This window comes from Schistocerca americana, chromosome 1, assembly GCF_021461395.2.
Source record: "Schistocerca americana isolate TAMUIC-IGC-003095 chromosome 1, iqSchAmer2.1, whole genome shotgun sequence".
In the NCBI taxonomy this organism is placed as follows: Eukaryota; Metazoa; Arthropoda; class Insecta; order Orthoptera; family Acrididae; genus Schistocerca; species Schistocerca americana.
In genome coordinates this window covers 540,745,420-540,755,250 of record NC_060119.1, presented here as the reverse complement: position 1 = coordinate 540,755,250, position 9,831 = coordinate 540,745,420, and the positions used below count along the sequence as shown (strand labels likewise).

The window sequence follows — 9,831 nt, the reverse complement described above, 5'->3', positions numbered from 1 at the left end:
TGTTCGTTTTTGAAGCATCACCTGCGACCAGCTTTGCGAAAGAAGCGGCGACACTTTCTGCGCAGCCCACCCATCACGTTGCACCACAATGCGCGGACGCATAAAGCGCAAGCTATGGCTGCTCTGCTCAGTCGTGGGACTGGGACGTACTGTACCACCCACCATACTCCCCGGACTTAAGTCCTTGTGCCTTTGATTTGATTCCGAAGATGAAGGAACCACTTCGTGGCATTCGCTTCAGAACTGTTCCAGAGATTCGACTGGCAACGGGTTCTACACAACGCTGCTGACTACTTTGAAGGACAGTAACAAGTGCAACCATGTAATTCTTTTGTATCGGTTGTGAATAAATAGTTGCCACTATTTTAAGTTCCAACCCTCGTACATAAACGATCTGTGGACAGGGTAAGCAGCACTCTGCGGCTCTTTGCTGAGGAAGAAGAGTACTGTAGGGTACAAGATGACTTACAAAATATTTCCAGTTGGTGTGACAAATAGCAGTTAGCTCTACATTTAGGAAAAATGTAAGTTAATGCAGATGAGTAGGATAAACAAATCCATGATGGTCGAATACAACATTTGTAGTATACTTATAGAGAGTCACATCGATCAAATATATAGTCACGTCGATGAAATATCTAGGCATAACTTTGGACAGCAATATGAAATGCGATGAGCATATAAGGATTGTAGTAGGGAGGATTAACGGGTGGCTTCGGTTTATTTGAGAAATTGTAGGAAAGCATGGTTCATTTGTAAAGGATAACTCATATAGAACACTAGTGCAAACCATTATTGAATTTTGTTCGAGTCTTCAGGGTCCCCACCAGGTCGGATTAACGGAAGACATCGAAGCAGTTTAAATGCTGGCTGCTACATTTGTTACCGGTAGGTTCGAATAACATGTAAGTATTATGAAGATGCTTCGGGAACTCCAGTGGGAATCGCTGGAGGGAAAGGGGTGTTGTTTTCGACTGACACTATTGAGAACATTTAGGGAACCGGCATTTGAGGCTGACTGCAGAACGATTCTACTACCGTTGACGTACATTGCGCCTAAGGACCACGAAGATAAGATTAGAGAGATTGGGGCTCGCACAGAGGCATGTCGACTGTTATTTCTCCCTCGTTTTATTTGCGAGTGGAACAGCGAAGGAAACGATTAGTAGTGGTACAGGGTAGCCTTCACCACGCACCACACGGTGGCTTGTGAAGTACGCATGTAGATGCAGATGCAGATCATGTACGTTTCAGAAACTGAACTGGATAGAAAGGTGTGGTTTGCGGCATAATGATAACACCCATAAAAATATTTTTTTGTTTTTATTTTGTTTTTGTTTTCTGTTTTTGCAAGTTAGTTACTGAGAAAAATGGCCACCTCCTAGCAGAGGGCAAAAAGTATGGAATGGCTGACACAGATCTAGTCTGGATACCTGGGTCCAGCGGAATTTACGGACACGTTACATACCACCACGAGGTTAAAAGAATCCGGAAGTGGCATAAAGCACGAATAATGCGTTTTTGGATCGGGTGCAACACCCTTTCATCCGTAGCTCACCCCAATTAATCCGCCGATGATCTCCACAGTTGCGTCTCCACCAACCACCAATCGTTTTGGATCCCGTACGAAAACAAATTAGGAAGAGAAACTTTAATTTAGTTTTTGAATTACACAGTATTCAGAAGAAAGCAGATGTTTGTAGAAAAACAGGAAAAAGTATATTCAAATAAGATAAATGATCAAATGTGTGTGAAATCCTATGGGACTTAACCATTAAGGTCATCGGTCCCTAAGCTTACACACTACGTAACCTAAATTATCCTAAGGACAAACACACACACCCGTGCCCGAGGGAGGACTCGAACCTCCGCCGGGACCAAATAAGATATATAAGTACTAAAATACATAATATACTCTTTGCTGGACATTCTCAACTGTTGCTAAGTTTTTCATGATGAATAAATCGCCTTCAGTTGTACTCGACAAATTCTTTATTTGGATGAAATCACATACACGACTCGGGTTTCAGGATGTAATTCCTATTCAGGGCCTTGATTACGTAGAAGGAAGTCGTACCAGACATGTATAACATCCAGCTAATTTATGCGAGATCTCATGCAGGTGAGACATGAAAAGACGTTCTGAGTCATCCAGTACCACACTGAGTAAAAGGAGTCACGTAAGCGCCCAGCCCGTCGTATACAGTGAATCGCAGCAAGGCCGGTCAACAGACAGCAGCGCAAACCGCAGTGAGACTCCTGTGCACACATACACGTCAGACAGTGACCGCCACTGGAACTAATAACAAGGGCGGAAGGAACCACCGAAGAAATCGTAGCTAAGAACAAGGGCTAACACCTACGATTCCTACAAAGCGCCACCCGCTAGTAATAGCGCTGGAACCACGTTATTTATGCTTGGCATTAGCTAAGATAGGCCTAGTATAGAAAAAACAATAAAGACAAGATATGCAATGTATAATGCAGTTATTAATAAATAAATAAATAATAAAAAATAAACAGGAATAATCAACTGCCAAGAAATAAAACTAATAAAACCGTAGTACAAAATACAAAATTAATAAAACCACAGTACAAAATATAAAAGGGATCAAACCGACATACCACAAATTAAGCATAATCGTGGGAGGTATGTCCATATAAAGAGTATGTCATATTTACAATGCAAGATTACGGGTACAGACAGTGCAACAAATGTTTAGGGTAACGTAGTAATCAAAACGTACTAACCGCACACAATCTCCATAGCTGCAGAGTTACACATTAGGTACTAACCTGAGGTATAATGTATCACTCACAACATATTAAAAGAACCTAGTTCTGAAAACATTACGCGACATCACACAGTTGACACGATACGCAGCTTCCAAGATCAGGGGACAAGATGATGTTATTAGCGGACGGCATTTGGGAGGGAACGTGGAGGCGCAGTCGTGTTGTTAGCTATGATTTCTTTGGTGGTCCGTTCCTCCCTCGGATTTAGTTCCGATGACGGCCACTCTCTGACGCATATGTGTACACAGGAGTCTCATTGTGGTTCGCGCTGCAGTCTGTTCACCTGTCCACAATATGCGGCGGGCTGAGCACTTACTGTCTATACCCCCTTGTTGTATTGGTTGACTCAGAACCGTTTCGTGCCTCACCCACACAGCATTTCGCATTCCACTTGATAAATTTGTGAATTTTTTTAATGACCAGCACGACTTTCTCGTATGAAATGAAGCCCCTGAAGATGGGGTTGACATACTGAAATGTGGTCGTGTGTAAAATTTTATCTAATAAAGGGTTTGTGAATTGCAGCTGTAGGGGATTTATTCATCATTAATTCAAATCAGTTATTAGCGTAGTTGAATTTGGTAGCGCGTATAGTGTTAGTGACTCGTAAATTAAAAATGCTTCTCTGAATAAAATTTTTCTGTCTGAACCACCTTAACTGTTGTTATTAGCAGACCATAAACTGTGTAATCTGTACTAAAAATGGCCAACGGCCTTGCCGCAGTGGTAACACCGGTTCCCGTCAGATCACTAAAGTTAAGCGCTGTCGGGCTGGGCTAGCACTTGGATGGGTGACCATCCGGTCTGCCGAGCGTTGTTGGCAAGCGGGGTGCACTCAGCCCTTGTCAGGCAAGCTGAGGTGCTACTTGATTGAGAAGTAGCGGCACCGGTCTCGGAAACTGACATACGGCCGGGAGAGCGGTGTGCTGACCACATGCCCATACATATCCGCCTGTGAGTAGAGGATGACACGGCGGCCGGTCAGTACCGTTGGGTCTTCATGGCCTGTTCGGGAGGAGTTTAGTTTTTGTACTAATAATAAAACAGTAAAACCGTCATGTGTCTGTACACGCTAATCCCCAAAACCCCTAGACCAATTTTCAAAAGGTTTTCATAGGTAACTTGATAGTAACTTGGGGCAACATTCAGGCTTTATTTCTTCAAAATCTGAACACGGAAAAAAGAATTGTAATTTAGAGTTTCATGTATAATCGTCACATGTTCACTGCCTAGTACACTAAAGCACCAACAGATGGAGCTGTTACTTTCGCAGTACACCAAAGAACCAATAGATTGCGCTGTTTTTTAGCTCAGTGACAGATGTATTTTCCCACGTCAGCGCCAGAATTCAGCTCCGTAATATTATCTTTGCGAAAACAAACAGCGAATTTAATTCGCTAGGATATACCGATTTCCTGATTTTGTGTATTGAAAACTCAACGAGGCTGAAACTTTTTGGCCGATTAAAACTGTGTGCCGGACCGAGGCACGACCTCGTCACCTTTGCGTTTCGCGGGCAAGTGCTCCACCATCTGAGCTACACAAGCACGACTCACGAGGTTGCTTTGTTTCTTTCGACAGGTTTTATTTGTATTTGATTTCTTTCCTAGAAAAGCTTTTTCCCCTTAGTGACAAGTACATCTGTAAGTTTACGCAAGTGACAGAGTTGGGGGGTTGATAAGGGAAAGGTAGTAAATGCCAAAAACTGTTTCCTTTTTTGTTTATTTTCCGTTGATAATGTACGAGTAGTAACTGTGGGGTCTTGCCCACTCGTCTCGTGTAGGGTGCCTAAGGGATGCTGCGTTCTCGAAAAGCTATACAACAGTTCAAGGAAATAACATTAATAGTTTTATTTCAATAAAGCAGATTGACAATACTTAACTTTGTATTTAGAACCAGTGTCGCAAGCAATGGGCGATAAAGAAACAGTAATGTTCCTCGCTATCGATTAAGTCCAAACAAGCAATGGATATGGATCACTAGTAATTGATATCGTAGCACTCTCTGCTAGGCCGTGCTAATATTGTCCACTAATGTCCGGCCGAGGTTGGCAGGAGCGGCTCTTATATTCACTTCTGGCAGAGGTCGCACCTGTCGTGGGGCGGTCCTTTGAGAGGGAACAGTTTGTTCCATCTCATTACAATTAGTTTTTTGTTGCATTATACGTTTAACATTTTTTTAGTTTAAATAGTGTGATATCTCGAGTGAAAAAGTGGACTACCTGTTTATTTAATTTAATTCATAATTACATGAAAGCACTTTCTTTCCCTAATCCCACTACGTTGCCTTGGGTTGATTTAGTGTGGGGTTTGTATTGAGAGTTCGTCTGCTGGTAGTGCCAAGCCAGAGATGTGGTCACCTTGTAGGTCGGTTAGTGCCAACCTAAGCCTGGAGTAAAGACAGAGATGATGCACCTGTTTGCCAGGGTGTAGTCCGGGGTTGGTAACAGGTCCCCATCCCCTCGATGTGAGGGATCGGCCGTTGAGAGCCGCCATGATATAGTCACTCTTGGGGTAGCGGCTGAACTGAGCGGATGGAATCGAGGGCAATCTCCGTCTTTGCCGCCAATTTCATCGTGGGATGAGCTATTATGTTGTACATTGTCACTAATCCGTTCTTTTTCAGGATTGAAAATTGTATAGTTTCACTTTTAGAAGCAACTTTTTTTTTTTCCGTGTTAAAGTAACCTGGAGCCTCACCCCGTCTAGTTAACACGTGGTCGTAACGGCTGATGAGTAATTTGGATGACGATTCCGTGTGAAACCTGGTAGGACATGCGACTTAAGGTTCCAAGCGCGCGACGTAAAATTTTTCTAAGCCATCTCATAAATTTTGTTCACGGTTCCTTTTTAACCCCCAATTGCAAGCAGCACGTCCTAACTGCTTTGATAAAGAATAGGTTGAGCGTGTGAATGATTGTATAGTACGAAAAGCAAGAACGAACAGAAGGGTGAGTAGAAAGAAATTAGCTGTTGGTATCGGTCACCTACGTGGTGCCGAATTGCACTACCATCGAGCTACCAGTTCGTTCTTGGAAATTAGTTAAGGTGAGGATGCTTGCGTGTGCTGTTAATTGATTACTTGCGTGTGCCGTATTTCACAGGATGTTTTATTTTTTAAGAATTTGCTTTCTTTTGTGAATATGGGAGATGTTTCTGTCTGCTTCGTTCCCCCGTTTTTTCGCCAAAGAGAATTTTTGTTATTCGGTCCTAGTAGTAATCTTGGGTGCGAATTTCGATCACTGTCCCAGCAGACGGACCACAAGGGCAGCAACGTAGTCCCATCCTCTTTCCCAGTGCTTAAGTAGAAACGAGATGCCCGTTAGTTTAAGCACCTTCAGTGCGAGACAAAACTAGAAGATATTTGACTTGACTTTGCTGCAATTATTAAATTTGTAAAGTTTTGGTGAATGTAGATAATAAATGTCACATTAAGTTTGTAAAATTTCTGGGATGTAGACAATAAATGACCTATAAATTGGATATCATGGATTTAGTGGCCATTACAAACCCCAGTCCTGTATCGAGAGCAATGTCATGAATTTATTTATCATTACAAACCCCAGTCCTGTGTAGAGAGCAATGTTACCAACAAAGTTGTGTCCTTATAGATCATGATAGAGCGTGGCCTTTACTGACTTACCCACTTGGTTGTTTGAGTCCTCCCCCGCGTTATCCCTTGCGCAATATTAACGTAACAATCATCACATGCAGGAGTGTGCGCGCAACGTGGGGCCGGAAGCTGTGGCTTCAGGGGACGTCAAGTTTCTGGCCGTACCCCGTCATCGGGCCTGAGCTCTGGCGGAAACGTCCACCAGAAAACGACCAGAAGGGTACGCATCCACCTCCTGCTGCCATGAACCAGGTGAAGAAGACGGTGACTGATGCTGTGTGGGCGGGTCCAGCTCCATCGAGAGAACGAAAGGAGGCGGAGGAGGCGAAGGCTCCGTCTCCACGGGTCGTGAAACGCCCTCTAGCGGCTGCCGTGGCCACGCTGTTCTCGGGATTCGTGAATTTCGTGGAAGAGAGATACAGAAGGATCACCGTGCACATGACAGTGGCGAATCTGATTGTGATGTCGGTGCAACAATTAGTCTCGGCCTGAAATGAGACACATGCATGCGCAAAGTTGACGGACGATCTCGCCTCGCGCCCACCGCCCACTGCCGCTAGAAACGCTGAATAACTTAATATCATGCGGCGTGAAGCGATACTTGCGGCCTTCCTTCGGCGCCGGATAATGAGGAGATTAGAGCAGGTCCGATGGCGGCGACCGTGAAGGAATTCCACCGGCAATGGTCCATCTCGTGAATGCGAACGATATGAGGCGGAATACAGTTATAATGGTTGATCGCTGGTGTGTGCGGAACGATTTTCGCCATCTGCTGCTGACAATACGTACCGTTCCTCCAAAAAAAATGTGTGTGAAATCTTATGGGACTTAACTGCTAAGATCATCAGTGCCTAAGCTTACACACTACTTAACCTAAATTATCCTAAGGAAAAACACACACACACATACACACCCGAGGCAGGACTCGAACCTCCGTCGGGACCAGCCCCGTTTCTCCATTTGACTGTGTATGGAAACGGTGCCCTGGTTACATGTTGTATGACACTGCGTTCGCAGAATGTTTCAGATTCATGTGACGTGAACTGAAGACCGTTGTCCGACCCTATGACTTCAGGTAAATCTTCGAGGCAAAAAACAGAGGACAACGCCTGAAATGCAGCCAGTTAATTTAATGCTCTGTGGAACAAGGCTGTTACAAACCGCGTGTCACAGATTACCACCATAGTGTGATCTAACGTACGGTACGAGGAGAGCATCCAGTCTTTGTTTGGTAGCTCAAGATTCCACACAGCACACACGCGAGGCCTCATAGTCGTTCCTCTCAAATGACATGTAAAACATTTCCTCGTCAATAATCTCTCTACTCTTTATCATTCCACAGATACGGAATCAGATTTAAAACACCTGCCACAAGGATCTAAACAAATCAGCTAATACAAGACACCAGCCTAACTATATGCGACTAACCTTTCATCGCGTAATAAGACTAAAAAGAAGAAAAGAGACCCCTGTACCTAGTCACCGATCATGCGTCATAGCGGAACCACTCACAAAGAATCTATAACGCATTCCCGAACACGTGGTACATGATAGACCAGGAACTCATACGTCAACCAGCCTCACTACAAACCCATTCCGACAGCAGCCTGTCGGTACCCGCCGCAGGAAACAAACGCTAACATGGTGCTTATTGGACATGACGGAGGCTAGTCAGTACTTCGACATTTCAAAATAGGTTACCAAGCAATGTGACAGCGGAGAAACGAAATTCAAACACACTTCCACTTCCAGGCGCATACTGAAAATGTCTAACGTTGTGCCGATTTCGTTGCAAATGACCGTACTCACTATGCGGATGCATCAACCATAATTGTAGAAATCTAATACAGGATTTCAATCAGACTGCTCAGCTCAGATCTCAATGTACGGCTGACAGTACCAAGTACCGGGAGTAAACTTCCGAGGGCTAAACCTCCAAACGGTTCGCACGTATGGCAAACGTAAATATCCTATTTGGGGATGGAACGCCAAGCGATCAAAATGATTTCACTAGACGTGATGTCAATCACTGGAGGTGACATTCACGGTCTGTGGTGCAAAACATGAGACTGACACAAAACTATTTCTAGACGTGGTTCGCATACCACACAGTGCGTATTCCAAATCACTACTCACGCGTCATTTGCTGGATCACTCCCAGTGGAGACAACGCATTTCACAAGGCGTGATAGATTAGTTACACAAACACACACTACATTCACTACAAATCATGGGTACATCAGCTTTCCGGTACCTATGAGAAACAACTCTAACCACAAATAGCAGAATGCAACATCCGACGAATGAGTAAACAACAGAATGATCAAACAACAGAATAAAATACTTTAAGCACTTCACCTGCGCGGAAGAATACTGAACAGTAGGCCACTTCAATGTACTGCCCATGAGGACACGACGGAAAGCCCGTCACAACAGCATCTAAATACATGACTTCACGCCTAGGGGATACAACGAGGAAAGTCGTAAAAACATCCGCAAGAAGCGGCCGATACTACTGGCTCGTTCCGCACTACTCCATCCATGATACGGAAGGGAAACCCATTCCTGGCCGCTGCACGCCTCAGGCCGCGAAAACATCCGTCAGAGCAGAGAGCATCACTTTGATAGCAGCTCCGTAAAGGGCAGATGACAGGACTTCGGAAAAAACTGGAGGGCAAAACAAAGGTACACTACACTAACACTTTTCAGAATGTTTTACTGTCGGAAACTTTCAAATTATGTCTTGTGTCTTCAACTTGGCGGCACAGGGCAAAGTGTCACGTGCTTGTGGCAAGGGGGCATTGCCGGAACTGGTCGGAACAAGATCACTTCTTGCGCGCTGGAGGTTGTTCCCTCCTGCATCACTACTGACTGAAATTTGGAAACGTGGTGTGATAACTGCAGAGGGCAGAATAAGAACTGAATGATGTTAACGGTTATCGTTGCAAAAAAAAAAAAACTCTTTCGATTCTGGGGAATTTAAATGCCTGGTTTATGCACATCCCCACATGCCCTGTGACAGGGAATTTGGAATAACTGAAGAGGTAAAACAAGCCGTGTAAGACAACGGTTACGTAAGAAGATGCTGAAATGATTTGTAGTACTAAAGTCTTCAAGTCATATGAAGTAATTACAGCGAAACCTCAAGACTTTTTGACTTTGCTGCTTAAGCTGACAAAATATTTGAGTGTGGCTTCTGAAAATAAGTGCCCTCAGCTGCGTACGAATTTCAAGAGAAGCTTGTATTATGGAAAGAATATAACTTATTGTTTTCAAAAGGTATCAGTCATTAAAGACCATTTCAGTCCTTAGAAATTGTAGCCTCTGTGGAGGAGAGTGGTTCTCAATCAGGCAAAAAAGAAAGGCATTATTAATTATGAACTTCCTGGATGAAAAGTGTCATGCATTTCAGAAGGAGGTTTG

The 9,831-nt window shown here is 44.0% G+C and overlaps 1 pseudogene; it reads left to right on the top strand.

Annotated features, from left to right (window-relative positions):
- Nucleotides 1–3,501: 3,501 nt before the first annotated feature.
- Nucleotides 3,502–3,619, top strand: LOC124559951 (annotated as a pseudogene).
- Nucleotides 3,620–9,831: the final 6,212 nt, after the last annotated feature.